This window comes from Bufo bufo, chromosome 11, assembly GCF_905171765.1.
Source record: "Bufo bufo chromosome 11, aBufBuf1.1, whole genome shotgun sequence".
In the NCBI taxonomy this organism is placed as follows: Eukaryota; Metazoa; Chordata; class Amphibia; order Anura; family Bufonidae; genus Bufo; species Bufo bufo.
This window is the reverse complement of record NC_053399.1, coordinates 52055423-52074323: the sequence shown is the minus strand read 5'-3', so window position 1 is coordinate 52074323 and position 18901 is coordinate 52055423.

Genomic DNA, 18901 nt, shown 5'->3' with positions numbered 1-18901 from the left:
AGAGTTTTTTAAGGGAAAGAAGTGGAATGTTATGCAATGGCCAAGTCAATCACCTGACCTGAATCCGACTGAGCATGCATTTCACTTGCTGAAGACAAAACTGAAGGGAAAATGCCCCAAGAACAAGCAGGAACTGAAGACAGTTGCAGTAGAGGCCTGGCAGAGCATCACCAGGGATGAAACCCAGCGTCTGGTGATGTCTATGCGTTCCAGACTTCAGGCTGTAATTGACTGCAAAGGATTTGCAACCAAGTATTAAAAAGTGAAAGTTTGATTTATGATTATTATTCTGTCCCATTACTTTAGGTACCTTAACAAGTAGGAGGCACATATGCAAACTGTTGTAATTCCTACATTGTTCACCTGATTTGGATGTAAATACCCTCAAATTAAAGCTCACATTCTGCAGTTAAAGCACATCTTGTTCGTTTCATTTCAAATCCATTGTGGTGGTATATAGACCCAAAAATGTTAAAATTGTGTTGATGTCCCAATATTTATGGACCTGACTGTAAATCGATTTTTTTATTTTATTTGGACGTATTTTATTTTATGTCATTTCACTTCTTTGTCAGTTACATTTTCTGGTAAAATTCACCAATTTTTGGGTGTGAAGTACCACTGCTATACCTAGTAGACAGGTTAAAAAATAAAAATTGTCAGTTACATTTTCTGCTGAAATTCACCAATTTTTGGGTGTGATGTACCACTGCTATACCTATTAGACCGATAAAAAAAAAAAATTATTTGCCAGTTACATTTTCTGGTGAAATTCACCAATTTTGTTGTGTGAAGTACAACTGCTATACCTAGTAGACAGGTTAAAAAAAAATAATTGTCAGTTACATTTTCTGGTGAAATTCACCAATTTTTGGGTGTGATGTACCACTGCTATACCGATTAGACAGGTAAAAATAATAAAAGTTTGTCTGTTACATTTTTGGGTGAAATTCACAAATTTTTGGGTGTAATATACCCCTCCTCTACCTAGTTGACAGCTTAATAAATTTCAATAATTTTTCTTTTACATTTTCGGGTGACAATAAACAATTTTTTTCTGTCATAGACCCCTGCTCTACCAAATAGACAGGTTAATACATTTCTGTAATTTTTCTGTTACATTCTTGGGTTGACATTTTACAATTTTAGACGTTAATAAACCCCTGCTCTGCATAGGTGACAGGGAATAAAATTTCAGAAATTCTTCTTTAATTGATGCGTGCCACCTCCTTTCATTCAATGCTTAAACTTTAACAAGTTGTACCACATTTGCGGTTCAATAATGTGTCCCACATTTCCGCTTTACTCTTTTGGCCCACATTTGCGCTTCAATAATGTGTCCCACATTTCCGCTTTACTCTTTTGGCCCACATTTGCACTTCGATAATGTGTCCCACATTTCCGCTTTACTCTTTTGGCCCACATTTGCGCTTCGATAATGTGTCCCACATTTCCGCTTTACTCTTTTGGCCCACATTTGCACTTCGATAATGTGTCCCACATTTCCGCTTTACTCTTTTGGCCCACATTTGCGCTTCGATAATGTGTCCCACATTTCCGCTTTACTCTTTTGGCCCACATTTGCGTTTTAATAATGTGTCCCACATTTCCGCTTTACTCTTTTGGCCCACATTTGTGCTTCAATAACTTTTCCCATATTTCTGCTCGATCTCCCTTAAATTTGGTCTCTTTTTCTCACGCTCCCTCTCCGGAGTGGAACCCTGATTCGCCGATAACCGTGATCAACATGGTAGGCTCAGAAAAGAACATCGAAAGTTGATAGAGAAGATATCTAAATGGAGGGTGGATGTCACTGGGGCAACTCTACATAGGTGACAGGCACATAAATAAAAAAAAATCGGCAATTACATTGTCAGGTGCCATTTTTCAAATTTTGCCGGATAGAAACCCCTGCTCTGCATAGTTGACAGGGAATAAAATGTGAGAAATTTTTCATTAATTGATACGCGACACATCCTTTCATTCAATGCTTAAAGAGGACCTTTCACTACAATAAAAAATCTAAACTAAGCATACAGACATGGAGAGCGGCGCCCAGGGATCTCCCTGCACTTACTATTATCCCTGGGCGCCGCTCCGTTCTCCCGGTATAGGCTCCGGTATCTTCAGATTTTCGGCTCAACTGGGAGGAGCCTGCCAGCGTCTCCTTCTCCCAGGCTGTAGCGCTGGCCAATTGCAGCGCTCAGCTCATAGCCTGAGAGAAAAGAAAACCTCTCAGGATATGAGCTGAGCGCTGCGATTGGCCAGCGCTACAGCCTGGGAGAAGGAGACGCCAGCAGGCTCCTCCCAGTTGAGCCGAAAATCTGAAGATACCGGAGCCTATACCGGGAGAATGGAGCGGCGCCCAGGGATAATAGTAAGTGCAGGGAGATCCCTGGGCGCCGCTTTCCATGTCTGTATGCTTAGTTTAGATTTTTTTTATTGTAGTGAAAGGTCCTCTTTAAACTTTAAAAAGTCGTCCCACTTTTACGCTTTAATTCTTTGTCCCATATTTCCGCTCTATAATTTTAAATTTGAAAAAATGAATCCTCCCTTGGATGTGGTCTCTCTTTCTCACGCTCCCTCTCCGGCCTGGAACCCTGATTCCCCGCCACCCGTGATCACCATGGTAGTCGCATAAAAGAATATCGAAAGTTGATAGAGCAGATATCAAATTGTATCCTCAACATCACGGGAACGTGCGGCATGGTGGGGCAGTAAGTATGCACACGACTACACAAGCTGACTGACAGGGGTCAGCCCCTGTAACTTCTGGGTCTCCAAATTGGGCACATGGCCTGAGCTTGCTCTTTACCCCTTGGAGGTGCTGGCCTGGAGGGGGTTAACACAGGTTAAATTTCCCAATGTTTTGGGGTGTACCCTAATTTAAGAAAATATAAATAAATGTAAAAACAAAAAGCAGTGTAGGCTACCTCCTCCTCCTCCACCGCCACTTCCACCTACACCGCCACATCCCCCGCCTCCTCAACCTCCTACTCCATATGGACCTCTTCTTCCTAGATCAATTATTATTTTTTATTTTTACGTATTTTATGTTATTTAACCTCTTCAGGACACAGGGCGTACAGGTACACCCTTATGTCCTGGTACTTAAGGACACAGGACGTACCTGTACGCCCTGTGTATTTCTGATCACCACCGCATGGCGGGCGGTGATCGGAAGCCGGTGGCTGCTCAAATCATTGAGCAGGCACCTCGGCTAAATGCCCGGGGGGGTCCCGTCAATTCAGACCTGCGGTTTGCGGCTTTTACCTATTGCGGCGGCGGGCGGTGCCATCGGGTCCCCATGCGGCTGTAGGGGGGACCCGATGGCATGTAAGGCAGCGCGATGTCTAAGGAAGGCATCGCGCTGCCTTCCTGTGACGTGCCTGTGAGATCCAGCCCCCTGGATCTCACAGGCCGGAAGCTGTATGAGTAATACACACAGTATTACTCATACAGCCAATGCATTCCAATACAGAAGTATTGGAATGCATTGTAAAGCAATATACCCCCAAAAAGTGGGACAAAAAATTCAGTGAAAAAATAAAGTTTTCCCCCCCAAAAATTTTAAGTTTCAAGTAAAAATAAACAAAAACGTCATTTTCCCCAAATAAAGTAAAAAAAAAATGGTAAAAAATAGGGGGGGGAAAAAAGTATACACCTCATCCCGCAAAAAATTAGCCCCTATCTGAAACAATCGCCCAGAAAATGGAGACACTAAAACATCTTTTTTTTTGTTTTAAAAAAGCTGTTATTGTGTAAAATTTACATAAATAAAAAAAAGTATACATATTAGGTATCGCCGCGTCCGTATCGACTGGCTCTATAAAAATATCACATGACCTAACCCCTCAGATGAACACCGTAAAAAATAAAAAATAAAAACTGTGCTAAATGAACCATTTTTTTTCACCTTACATCACAAAAAGTGTAATAACAAGCGATCAAAAAGTCATATGCACCCCAAAATAGTGCCAATCAAACCATCATCTCATCCCTCAAAAAATGAGACCTTACCTAAGATAATCACCCAAAAACTGAGAAAACTATGGCTCTCAGACTATGGAGACACTAAAACATGTTTTTTTCTTAAAAAATGATATTATTGTGTAAAACTTACATAAATAAAAAAAATGTATACATATTACGGTAGGTATCGCCGCATCCGTATCGACCGGCTCTATTAAAATATCACATGACCTAACCCCTCAGATGAACACCGTAAAAAAAAAAAATAACGGTGCTAAATGAGCCATTTTTTGTCACCTTAAATCACAAAAAGTGTAATAGCAAGCGATCAAAAAGTCATATGCACCCCAAATTAGTGCCAATCAAACTGTCATCTCATCCCGCAAAAAATGAAACATTACCTAAGATAATTGTCCAAGAACTGAAAAAACTATGGCTCTCAGACTATGGAGACACTAAAACATGATTTTTTTTGCTTCAAAAATGAAATCATTGTGTAAAACTTACATAAATAAAAAAAAGTATACATATTAGGTATCGACGCGTCCGTGACAACCTGATCAATAAAAATACCACATGATCTAACCTGTCAGATGAATGCTGTAAATAACAAAAAATAAAAACGGTGCCAAAACAGCTATTTCTTGTTATCTTGCCTCACAAAAAGTCTAATATAGAGCAACCAAAAATCATATGTACCCTAAACTAGTACCAACAAAACTTCCACCCTATCCCGTAGTTTCTAAAATGGGGTCACTTTTTTGGAGTTTCTACTCTATAGGTGCATCAGGGGGGCTACAAATGGGACATGGTGTAAAAAAAAACAGTCCAGCAAAATCTGCCTTCCAAAAACCGTATGGCATTCCTTTCCTTCTGCTCTCTGCAGTGTGCCTGTACAGCAGTTTACGACCACATATGGGGTGTTTCTGTAAACTACAGAATCAGGGCCATAAATATTGAGTTTTGTTTGGCTGTTAATCCTTGCTTTTTTACTGGAAAGAATTGATTAAAATGGAAAATTTGCCCAAAAATTGAAATTCTGAAATTTCATCTCCATTTGCCAATAACTCTTGTGGAACACCTAAAGGGTTAACAACGTTTGTAAAATCAGTTTTGAATACCTTGAGGGGTGTCGTTTCTTAGATGGGGTACATTTATGGAGTTTCTACTCTAGGGTTGCATCAGGGGGGCTTCAAATGGGACATGGTGTCAAAAAAAACAGTCCAGCAAAATCTGCCTTCCAAAAACCGTATGACATTCCTTTCCTTCTGCGCCCTGCCGTGTGCCCGTACAGTAGTTTACGACCACATATGGGGTGTTTCTGTAAACTACAGAATCAGGGCCATAAATATTGAGTTTTGTTTGGCCGTTAACCCTTGCTTTGTTAAAGTAAAAAAAATATTAAAATGGGAAATCTGCCAAAAAAGTGAAATTTTGACATTGTATCTCTATTTTCCATTAATTCTTGTGGAACATCTAAAGGGTTAACACAGTTTGTAAAATCAGTTTTGAATACCTTGAGGGGTGTAGTTTCTTAGATGGGGTCACTTTTATGGAGTTTCTACTCTAGGGTTGCATCAGGGGGGCTTCAAATGGGACATGGTGTAAAAAAAAACAGTCCAACAAAATCTGCCTTCCAAAAACCGTATGGCATTCCTTTCCTTCTGCGCCCTGCCGTGTGCCCGTACAGTAGTTTATGACCACATATTGGGTGTTTCTGTAAACTACAGAATCAGGGCCATAAATATTGAGTTTTTTTTGGCTGTTAACCCTTGCTTTGTAAAAGTAAAAAAAATATTAAAATGGAAAATCTGCCAAAAAGTGAAATTTTGAAATTGTATCTCTATTTTCCATTAATTCTTGTGGAACATCTAAAGGGTTAACACAGTTTGTAAAATCAGTTTTGAATACCTTGAGGGGTGTAGTTTCTTAGATGGGGTCACTTTTATAGAGTTTCTACTCTAGGGGTGCATCAGGGGGGCTTCAAATGGGACATGGTGTAAAAAAAAAACTGTCCAGCAAAACCTGCCTTCCAAAAAGCGTATGGCATTCCTTTTCTTCTGCGCCCTGCCGTGTGCCCGAACAGTGGTTTACGACCACATATGGGGTGTTTCTGTAAACTACAGAATCAGAGCCATAAATATTGAGTTTGGTTTGGCTGTTAACCCTTGCTTTGCAACTGAAAAAAATTATTAAAATGGAAAATCTGCCAAAAAAGTGAAATTTTGAAATTGTATCTCTATTTTCCATTAATTCTTGTGGAACACCTAAAGAGTTAACAAAGTTTGTAAAATCAGTTTTGAATACCTTGAGGGGTGTAGTTTCTAGAATGGGGTCATTTTTGGGTGGTTTCTATTATGTAAGCTTCGCAAAGTGACTTCAGACCTGAACTGGTCCCTAAAAATTGGGTTTTTGAAAATTTCTAAAAAATTTCAAGATTTGCTTCTAAACTTCTAAGCCTTGTAACATCCCCAAAAAATAAAATATAATTCCCAAAATGATCCAAACATAAAGTAGACATATGGGGAATGTAAAGTAATAACTATTTTTGGAGGTATTACTATGTATTATAGAAGTAGAGAAATTGAAACTTGGAAATTTGCAATTTTTTACAAATTTTTGCTAAATTTGGTATTTTTTTTATAAATAAAAATGATTTTTTTTTTACTTCATTTTACCAGTGTCATGAAGTACAATATGTGACAAAATAACAATCTCAGAATGGCCTGGATAAGTCAAAGCGTTTTAAAGTTATCACCACTTAAAGTGACACTGGTCAGATTTTCAAAAAATGGCCTGGTCCTTAAAGCGAACCTTTCACCAGGATTTCACCTAATAAACTATTAACAGTACCTTATAGATTATGCTCATTCTGTTTAAATGCATTCTTGTCCCGCTTTCCTGGGATGTATATTGATGAAAAAAACGACTTATAAAGTCCTTGTCTCCAGCTCCTGCAGTCACGGTGGAAGTCAAGGGGGTAGCCCTTCCCTCACTCCGGGCTGTACCTCCCCTGCCCTAACCCCTCCTCTAACTAGTGAAACTGACACCCGGCTCAGTCGCCGGGACCGCGCTTGTACTGGCGGCGCATGCGCCGTTGGTCTCAGTAGCAGCGCTATCCCGTCTAGGCGCGGACTGAAGCGCGATCCTGTGAGTGAATTGCGCATGCGCCGTCCGTCCCCGATGCCTCCCTGTCTTCTGTTCTTCAGGCGCGCGCCTGAATAGAAGACAGTGAGGCATCGGGGACGGACGGCGCATGCGCAATTCACTCACAGGATCGCGCTTCAGTCCGCGCCTAGACGGGATCGCGCTGCTACTGAGACCAACGGCGCATGCGCCGCCAGTACAAGCGCGGTCCCGGCGACTGAGCAGGGTGTCAGTTTCACTAGTTAGAGGAGGGGTTAGGGCAGGGGAGGTACAGCCCGGAGTGAGGGAAGGGCTACCCCCTTGACTTCCACCGTGACTGCAGGAGCTGGAGACAAGGACTTTATAAGTCGTTTTTTTCATCAATATACATCCCAGGAAAGCGGGACAAGAATGCATTTAAACAGAATGAGCATAATCTATAAGGTACTGTTAATAGTTTATTAGGTGAAATCCTGGTGAAAGGTTCGCTTTAAGGTGAAATAAGGCTGTGTCCTTAAAGAGGATGTCACGGCCATGGCTATGACCGTGACTCCTGAACCGCATGCGGTTGTCAGCGGTTTTCATTGGTGTTCAATCACAGGTGAGGGCTGTGGTATTGGCCTCACCTGTGGTTGCCGCTGGCAACAGTATGTATGTGGCAGCGTAGCAGGCTGAGCTGTGCCATGCAGCTCGCTACGCTGCGCATGCGGTTTTGTGTGTGATGTGTGGATGTGTGCACTGTGTTTTATGTTATTGTGTGCACGTTCCCTTTAAGTGGTGTTTTCCCTTCCCTGGTGTTGGAAGGGTTAATCCCCTTCCTAGTGTGTGTGATCACTGGGTGTGTCCGACTGTGGGGTGTGGCTTCTTGGCCTATAAAGCCTCACTGCTTTTGCAGGCCTTCAGGTTGCTTCAGCCATGCTTAGCTGAGAGCAGCCTCATGTATTTATTACCTGCCAGTAAGAGCCACCCCTGTGGTCATAAACCTTAATGTCATAACCATATTGTGCTTTAGTTATTTCCAGTTATGTGTGATGTCTGTGTGATGTTTTATATGTGATTTTGTGCAGCTATGGATCTGGGTCCCTGTGTAGGGATGCGCTTGTGATCTGCACCCTGCTAACACAGGGATCCAGTCAGCAAGGCTGTGGCAGGTAGGTGGAACTCTTTGTTCACCTGCCATATCCATAGAGCTGTTTATGTCTCCCCTTTTCCTGCAGCTTGGCCGTTGAGACTCCTGCTCCTCCGTGTCTAGGAGGAGTGGGCTTGTCTTACTTAGCTCCTAGGTGAGGGTCATCTTGAGGGCTAGCAGGGACTTTTAGGTTCCGGAGCATGGGCCCTCCTACCATCAAGGTTGGCCCATGCAGCTAGGAGCTAGGGTCAGGTTAGGGATGCCTTAGGAGGTGACCTGCTCCCTAATCCTGTCTTCATGGCCAAGCAGCCGTAACATCACCGGGCTCCACACGGCTGAGGATTTCCCCCATCCTCAGCCGTGACAGTATGACCACAGTCGCTTCTTACGTGGCGATCCCTCGAAAGAGGGTAAAGCATGCACCGCTATCTGCGGATGGGGTGCATGCGCGTTCTCCGGAGGGAGAGCGTTATGGGGCTCACCATTTACGGCACGGTGAGTGGCATTCCCCGCCATTCCCAGCTCACCGTTGTCCGTGTTGGTGTCCCCTTTTTGTTTGTCTTTCCCCTCCCCCCCTCCCATTGTTTCTTATGCCTCACCAACTTTCCCCTTTTGTTGTTGGGAGGGGCTTTGAGGGGTGGGAGTATGCATCCCTCGAAAGAGGGTGAAGCATGTACCGCCCTCTGCGGAAGGGTTACATGCGCGCTCTTCGGAGGGAGAGCGTTCTGGGGGTTTCGCCTCTGACGGCGCGGTGAGTGGCGTTTCCCCGCCTTCCCTTCACCGTTGCCTCGTTTGGCGTCCCCCTGATTTTATAGCACTAGGGTGTTTGTTTGGTGTGCGAGTTGCATACCTTCGAAAGAGGGTGCAGCATGCAGTGCCATATCCATGTGGCCTGCATGCGCGTTCTCCGGAGGGAGAGCGTTCCTGGGGGTTCTCCGTTAACGGCACGGTTGGTGGCGTATTCCCCGCCACCTTTCCTTCCGTGTCCGTGTTGGGGATCCCTCGTCCCTCTCCATGTTCCCATCTCTGGTCGTTTGCTGGCAGCACTCCGTAGGTGGTCCGGCTGCTTGCTGGTTAGGAGTGTCTGCTGGCAGCGACTGGAGTGGGGACGTGAGTGGAGAGTCCCCTCGTCCATCTCTCAGTGGTTCTTTTCTCTTTGTTGCTGGTGCGGGCTGCAGTCCTCGTCGGACTGGCTAGTGTGAGCCGGGAGAGGATGCAGCTGACAGCGACCCCTTTTTAGAACCGGCACTGAGAGTGGACGTCCCCTTCTCCTATCCCCTTGTCTGAGTCCCTCACGTGTCTTTTTTTGGTGGGGGGGCTTTGAGGGGTGGGAGTGTCACGGCCATGGCTATGACCGTGACTCCTGAACCGCATGCGGTTGTCAGCGGTTTTCATTGGTGTTCAATCACAGGTGAGGGCTGTGGTATTGGCCTCACCTGTGGTTGCCGCTGGCAACAGTATGTATGTGGCAGCGTAGCAGGCTGAGCTGTGCCATGCAGCTCGCTACGCTGCGCATGCGGTTTTGTGTGTGATGTGTGGATGTGTGCACTGTGTTTTATGTTATTGTGTGCACGTTCCCTTTAAGTGGTGTTTTCCCTTCCCTGGTGTTGGAAGGGTTAATCCCCTTCCTAGTGTGTGTGATCACTGGGTGTGTCCGACTGTGGGGTGTGGCTTCTTGGCCTATAAAGCCTCACTGCTTTTGCAGGCCTTCAGGTTGCTTCAGCCATGCTTAGCTGAGAGCAGCCTCATGTATTTATTACCTGCCAGTAAGAGCCACCCCTGTGGTCATAAACCTTAATGTCATAACCATATTGTGCTTTAGTTATTTCCAGTTATGTGTGATGTCTGTGTGATGTTTTATATGTGATTTTGTGCAGCTATGGATCTGGGTCCCTGTGTAGGGATGCGCTTGTGATCTGCACCCTGCTAACACAGGGATCCAGTCAGCAAGGCTGTGGCAGGTAGGTGGAACTCTTTGTTCACCTGCCATATCCATAGAGCTGTTTATGTCTCCCCTTATCCTGTCTTCATGGCCAAGCAGCCGTAACATCACCGGGCTCCACACGGCTGAGGATTTCCCCCATCCTCAGCCGTGACAGAGGACCTTTCATCAGAATCAAGTATGTAAACTGAATATACATACATGGAGAGCGGCGCCCAGGGATCCCCCTGCACTTACTATTATCCCCAGGCGCCGCTCCGTTCTCCGGTTATAGGCTCCGGTAAAGTCATAGTTAGGCTCCACCCATTTGAGCCTGCCGGCGTCTCTTTCTCCTATGTTGTAGCGCTGGCCAATCGCAGCGCTCAGCTCATAGCATGGCTAAGAGCTGAGCGCTGCGATTGGCCAGCGCTACAGCATAGGAGAAGGAGACCACGGCAGGCTCAAATGGGTGGAGCCTAACTAAGACTTTACCGGAGCCTATAACCGGAGAACGGAGCGGTGCCCGGGGATAATAGTAAGTGCAGGGGGATCCCTGGGCGCCGCTCTCCATGTATGTATATTCAGTTTACATACTTGATTCTGATGAAAGGTCCTCTTTAAGGAGTTAAAGTCATTTCCCCATCCACATTTGTTTTCAGAGCACTTGCCATGCTCTTAACCACATTTTGATGCCATTTGCAGCCCTCTAGCCTTTTCCATTACATTTTTACAGCCATTTTAGTGCTCAAAAGTTCGGGTCCCCATTGACTTCAATGGGGTTTGGGTTCGGGGTCAAGTTTGGGTCCTGAACTCGAACTTTTTTGTGAACTTCGGCCGAACCCGAACATTCAGGTGTCCGCTCCACTCTATATATCTATACACACTGCATCTATTATACCTCGTACCTCACATATCAGTACACTGCTGTATATACTATATACCTGCACACACTGCATATATTATACCTCGTACCTTGCATATCATTACACTGCTGTATGTACTATATATCTGTACGCACTGCATCTATTATATCTCGTACCTCACATGTCAGTACACTGCTGGATATACTATATATCTGTACATATTGCATCTACAAATCGGATTCCAAAAAAGTTGGGACACTAAACAAATTGTGAATAAAAACTGAATGCAATGATGTGGAGATGGCAAATGTCAATATTTTGTTTGTAATAGAACGTAGATGACGTTTAATCCGAGTAAATGTATCATTTTAAAGGAAAAATACGTTGATTCCAATTTTCACGGTGTCAACAAATCCCCAAAAAGTTGGGACAAGTAGCAATAAGAGGCTGGAAAAAGTAAATTTGAGCATAACAAAGAGCTGGAAGACGAATTAACACAAATTAGGTCAATTGGCAACATGATTGGGTATAAAAAGAGCTTCTCAGAGTGGCAGTGTCTCTCAGAAGCCAAGATGGGTAAAGGATCACCAATTCCCACAATGTTGCGCAGAAAGATAGTGGAGCAATATCAGAAAGGTGTTACCCAGCGAAAAATTGCAAAGACTTTGCATCTATCATCATCAACTGTGCATAACATCATCCAAAATTTCAGAGAATCTGGAACAATCTCTGTGTGTAAGGGTCAAGGCCGTAAAACCATACTGGATGCCCGTGATCTCCGGGCCCTTAAACGACACTGCACCACAAACAGGAATGCTACTGTAAAGGAAATCACAGAATGGGCTCAGGAATTCTTCCAGAAACCATTGTCAGTGAACACAATCCACCGTGCCATCCGCCGTTGCCAGCTGAAACTCTACAGTGCAAAGAAGAAGCCATTTCTAAGCAAGATCCACAAGCTCAGGCGTTTTCACTGGGCCAGGGATCATTTAAAATGGAGTGTGGCAAAATGAAAGACTGTTCTGTGGTCAGACGAGTCACGATTCGAAGTTCTTTTTGGAAATCTGGGACGCCATGTCATCCAGACCAAAGAGGACAAGGACAATCCAAGTTGTTATCAACACTCAGTTCAGAAGCCTGCATCTCTGATGGTATGGGGTTGCATGAGTGCGTGTGGCATGGGCAGCTTGCATGTCTGGAAAGGCACCATCAATGCAGAAAAATATATTCAGGTTCTAGAACAACATATGCTCCCATCCAGACGTCATCTCTTTCAGGGAAGACCCTGCATTTTTCAACAAGATAATGCCAGACCACATTCTGCATCAATCACAACATCATGGCTGCGTAGGAGAAGGATCCGGGTACTAAAATGGCCAGTCTGCAGTCCAGATCTTTCACCTATAGAGAACATTTGGCGCATCATAAAGAGGAAGGTGCAACAAAGAAGGCCCAAGACGATTGAACAGTTAGAGGCCTGTATTAGACAAGAATGGGAGAGCATTCCTATTTCTAAACTTGAGAAACTGGTCTCCTCGGTCCCCAGACGTCTGTTGAGTGTTGTAAGAAGAAGGGGAGATGCCACACAGTGGTGAAAATGGCCTTGTCCCAACTTTTTTGGGATTTGTTGACACCATGAAATTCTGATTCAACATATTTTTCCCTTAAAATGGTACATTTTCTCAGTTTAAACTTTTGTTCCGTGATTTATGTTCTATTCTGAATAAAATATTAGAAGTTGGCACCTCCACATCATTTCATTCAGTTTTTATTCACGATTTGTATAGTGTCCCAACTTTTTTGGAATCCGGTTTGTATAATACTGTGTAATATATGCAGCGTGTGTATGTATGTGTGTGTATATATATATATATATATAGAGAGAGAGAGAGAGCAGTGTATTGATGTGAGACATACAAGGTATAATACTGTAGATGCAGTGTTTACAAAAATATGTGGTCAGTTATACATTATGGTCACTGTGTGTGAGGTACATGAGGTAGTGGTCACTGTAACTGTCTGAAGTATTATACATGAGTGAGCAATGAGTAAAAACTGGGCATGGGGGGGTAAATGATGTGAAGTGGAGGACCTCCTCTTACCACTCCATTCCAGTCTGTATGGATCAATGCAAAGCTGATTGTGAACTTCTAATACTTGCTGTTAGTGGTTGAAGGACCTGTGATGATGAAGATGATGTCATCACAGGTCCTGGCAGATGCACTGTTCTAACCTGGGAACTACACTTTACACTGTGCAGTTCCCTTATAGGACCTGTGATGACGTCATCAAAGGTCCTTCAGGAGCAATTAGGGGACGGGACCTCTCCTCCACTGTGGGCCCTTCTTCCTCATGGGCCCCATAGCAGCTGCGTGGTCTGCCTATATGGTAGGTACTCCACTGACGATAAAATAATTGTCATTTACAACCTGTGCCGTACCGAAATGAGTAGGGTCGTGAACATTAGCAACCTCACCACCACAAGCTTGATCCACCACATGCCATCAAAGCACCCTAATATGTGGGCTGAATGTCTGGGTCCACAATCAGTGTCTGCGGGTCACACCACTGCCGCCTCTTCCCCTGTGTTATGTGCTGGCCAATCCCCTGTCCAAGACACAGGCCCGGATGCCTCCTGCCCTGCACCTGGACCTTCCCAAGCACCATCAGCTAGCACATCCACTTCTGTGTCCCAGCACAGCGTACAGATGTCCATACCCCAGGCCTTTGAACGAAAGCGAAAATACCCACCCACCCACCACAGGCCATAGCACTAAATGCGCACCTTTACAAATTGTTGTCCCTGGAAATGTTGCCATTTAGGCTTGTGGACACTGAGGCTTTCCGCAGCCTGATGGCAGTGGCCATCCCTCGTTACTCAGTCCCCAGCCGCCACTATTTTTTCTAGTGTGCCATCCCCGCCTTACACCAGCATGTGTCCCGTAACATCACCCATGCCCTGACCAATGCAGTTATTGGGAAGGTCCACTTAACGACTGACACATGGACAAGTGCTTTTGGCCAGGGACGCTACATTTCCCTGACAGCACACTGGGTGAACATTGTGGAGGCCGGGAGCGAGTCGTACTCTGGGATGGCACAGATGCTACCGAAGCCAAGGATTGTGGGCCCTACTTCCATCAGGATTTCTGCCACCACCTACATTAGTGGCTGCAACCCCCCCTTCTCCTCCTCCACCTCCTCCGACACTTCCAACTCTGAATTCTCATCTTGCAGTGCAGGTCATCCATCAGTAAGTAGCTGGAATCAGTGTAGCACTGCAGTGGGGAAGCAGCAACAGGCCGTACTGAAACTAATTTGCTTAGGTGACAAACAGCACACCGCCGCAGAGCTGTGGCAGGGTATAAGGGACCAGGCACGGTTGTGTCTGATAATGGCCGTCAGGGCCGTCGTTAATATTGATTGGACCCTGGGCAAAAATTTACTTGGGCCCCCTGGATCCCGCCTTCCCACACCTTAGCAGGCAATCACGCCCTTCACCACAACACACACACAGAAAATCCACACATCTGGTAGAGTACAGTGAATGACTGTAAATACTTCCAGTTCTGAAGACTCCAGCGGCTCAGGATCAGTGCTCTGGGCAGCTGGGCTCAGGCTGGAAGTGGGCACCGCTCTGCAGGAAGGAGACCGGGGCTCGGCTCAACCTAGTGTTACAGTGCACCCCAGCACCCCACAGTATGCAGTATAGCACCCTATAGTATACAGCAACCCACAGTATGCAGTATAGCACCCTATAGTATACAGCACCACACACAGAATGCAGTATAGCACCCCACACTATACAGTACCCAACAGTATATAGTAGAGAAGTATAGCAGCCCACAGTATACAGCCCCCCACACTATAAAGGCCCCCCACACTGTATACAGCCCCCTAGAGTATACAGGCCCCCCACAGTATACAGGCCCCCCACTGTATACAGCCCCACACAGTATGCAGCCCCACACAGTATACTGGCCCCCACGGTATACAGGCCCCCACACAGTATACAGCCCCCCCACAATATACAGCCCCCCCACAGTATGCAGGCCCCCACAGTATGCAGGCCCCCACAGTATACAGGCCCCCACACAGTATACAGCCTCCCACACAGTATACAGCCCCCCCACAGTATACAGCCCCCCCCACAGTATAAAGCCCTTCCCACAGTATACAGTCCCCCCACAGTATACAGGCCCCCACAGTATACAACCCCCCACAATATACAGCCCCACACAGTATGCAGCCCCCCACAGTATACAGGCCCCCCCACAGTATACAGGGCCCCCCACAGTATACAGCCCCCCACAGTATACAGCCCCCCCACAGTATACAGGGCCCCCACAGTATACAGCCCCACACAGTATGCAGCCCCCCACAGTATACAGGCCCCCCACAGTATACAGGCCCCCCACAGTATACAGCCCCACACAGTATGAAGCCCCCCACAGTATACAGCCCCCACAGTATACAGCCCCCCCCACAGTATACAGCCCCCCCACAGTATACAGGCCCCCCACAGTATACAGCCCCACACAGTATGCAGCCCCCCACAGTATACAGGCCCCCCACAGTATACAGCCCCACACAGTATGCAGCCCCACACAGTATGCAGCCCCCCACAGTATACAGTCCCCCACAGTATACAGGCCCCCACACAGTATACAGCACCACACTATACTGTAGTTTACAGTATATTAGCATAACAGCCCCTGTCACCTTTTTCTGATGTAATCTTCACACAAAAAAGCTCCACAGTTAGGGCAAACTTCTCCTGCAACACTCCTGATAGGACCTGTGATGACCTCATAGCCATGTGACCAGTAATATTGCTAGGTTACTGGTCACATGGTGATGATGTCATCTAAGGTCCTAGATCACAACTCACAGTACGCTGGCTGGACTCAGTGCCGGCAGGCATGGCAGCACCCCCTGTGTAGCTGACAGCCTGACACCCGGGGCAGTGGCTAGCAGGGCTCAAGAGGAAGCTACCTTGGGCCCCCCAGGAGCAACTGGGCCCGGGGCAGCTGCCCCTTTTGCCCCTTGGTAAAGACGGCCCTGATGGCTGTAACTTGGTGGCGGCTTTGGAGCTCGGCAAGCTCACACACATACCGTACCTAGCCCATGTGTTCAACTTAGTGGTTCAGCGGTTTCTCAAAACCTACCCCAATTTGCCTGAGCTAGTGGTGAAGGTGCGGCGCGTGTGTGCCCATTTCCAAAAGTCATCTACAGCTGCCGCCGGTCTGTTATCGCTGCAGCAGCGCTTGAAATTGCCAGCTCACCGACTGTTGTGCGACGTGAGCACGCGATGGAATTCCACGTTCCACATGTTGGCCAGGCTTTGTGAGCAGCAGAGGGCAGTAGTAGAATACCAGCTGCAATATGGTTGTCACCTCTCCAGTCTTCACAAGCGACGAGTGGGCATGGATGTCTGACCTCTGTGAGGTTTTACACAACTTTGAGGAATCAACACAGATGGTGAGCAGCGATGCTGCAATTATCAGTGTAATCATCCCACTTCTGTGTCTACTCAAGGCGGACGCTTTGCATGTGGAAGAGGTGGAAATGGGGGAAGACAGTACACAGGGTGATGGCCAAACCACCCTCTATTTGTCTTCTCAGCGCGAATTGGATGATGATGAGGAGGAGGAGGAGCAGGAGACGGTTGCCTCCGCTACAGAGGGTAGTACCCATAGCAGGTTTATTCCATCTGTTCAGCGTGGATGGGCTGAAGAGGAGGAAGAGGATGAGGAGATTGAGAGTCATCCTCCTGATGAGGACAGCGAAGTCTCGTCTGTTGGGACTCTGGCACACATGGCTGACTTTATGTTAGGCTGACTTTCCCGTGACCCTCGCGTTATACGCATTTTGGCCAACACCGATTACTGGTTGTTCACTTTTCTCGACCCTCGCTACAAAGAGAACTCATTCCTGTGGTGGAGAGGACTAGCAAAATGGTGCAATACCAGAAGGTCCTTGTGAAAGAATTTCTCCAAAACGAATGTTTTAAAGGGTCAGATCAGCAGCAGCCCCTCGCCCCTAATGTTTTAGAGGGTCAGCTCAGTAGCAGACCCTCACCCCTAATGTTTTAGAGGGTCACCAGCAGGCCCTCGTCCATAATGTTTTAGATGGTCAGCTCAGCAGCAGACCCTCACCCCTAATGTTTTAGATGGTCAGATCAGCAGCAGGCCATCGCCCCTAATGTTTTAGAGGGTCACCAGCAGGCCCTTGCTCCTAATGTTTTTGAGGGTCACCAGCAGGCCATCAATCATAATTTTCCAGGGTGTGTATAATGCCCTCCTTTATGTGTAATAAAGGGTGTATTGGAGTGCCGGTTCCTTGTAATTTTTGGCAGCCCTTTCACTTAGTGCATAGGCTTTTATGAGTGTAGGAGTCCCACTACCTGAAAAATTGTACCACAATGGGAATGAGGCCCTCCTTTATGTGATATACAGCACTTGCACTTTATATACAAGTAAATATACAGGAAAGAATGTTTCCTAACAATTTTTTCTCTAAAATTGATTTTATCTTCGGTTTTGTGCGTATTATTGTCAGTCTGTACAAGTGGCGTACTACTCGGACAACATCGTTCCCAGCAGCGACCTGGGAGTCCAAGATGCATCCAAACATCCTCCCCATGCTGTTCTCGAACCATTTCAGTAGTGTTTCCATCAATTTCTAACCTTTTCCTATGAACCAGACACCCTCATCTCTTCAGAGCAGGGGTGCCTGGTTTAATGCTTGGGTTCTCCCATTGACTTCCATTGTGCTCCTAAAGTGTTCTACTTGAGCACCCGAGCACCGGAACACTTTGGTGCTCGATCAACACTGATGATGTAATAAGTATTACAGTCGCACTGGACACAATGCAATTGTAAGTATTTTCTAAACACCTGTTACAATATGTTTACAATTAATAAGTGCATGATAAGTATATTTTTCAGTCACGAGCAGCATATATTTTAGCCACAGACTGTCTTCTATTAAACATATTTTTCAATAACTAGTTGCAAAGTTTCTTCAGTTAATATTAAATAATAAGTGTAAAATACATAATGAATACATTAGAGCAGTATGTTTTTAAACAGGCTCTTTGTTATCGCCATCAACCATGCATTTACCAAAAGCCATTTATGTCTGTTGGATATAAACACCTTTAAATGAATTAATGGGGAACTGTAGTCACAATGTTAAGATTGCTCAAATATATAAATTATTAGTTAAATCACTATTTAATAATATAAGCTCCCCTAGTCAAAAAGCGTCGGGAGCCAACTGTCCTTTGATACAACTAAAAGACTGGGAAAAAATATTGTCTAACCTAAGATTAGTGTCTCCCAACTTTAATCACGTTTTAGTGCAATTTAATATTGTGGCGAAACTAACCTCGCCACTGGGTTTTGGAGGGGCCTCGTTGCCAGCCTCTTGCCCCAGGATTATGGGCCCTCTCATCAGCCCATTGTCACGGATGGTGTTGCAGAAAGCTGGAACTTATAAATAAACCTCCGACTGGCTTGATCCCAAACTAAGGAGCATATGGGTGAGCCCTATAAAACCCCTAGAGCTCTCCCTGACTACTATACCCATGCAAAGATCTTTATGGTAGACGATTGCATGTCCACGTACATTATACTATCTGACACCTGAAAACCCTATAATAGTGAGGGGACACGACCACCGTCTCCCTGCACTTAATACGGACGGAGTCAGGGTCACCTACAATCAAGCCAGCAAGTAAACACAAATAAAGGAAACAGACTTATCTGAGGGATCAGGAAAAGGAGCATCCAGCAGTGAACAACTCATCCAGGAAGAAGTATAAACCGCAAAGTGAGGCAGTATCGGAGGGAATATAAAGGGAGACAATCAGTGCAAATAGATGAC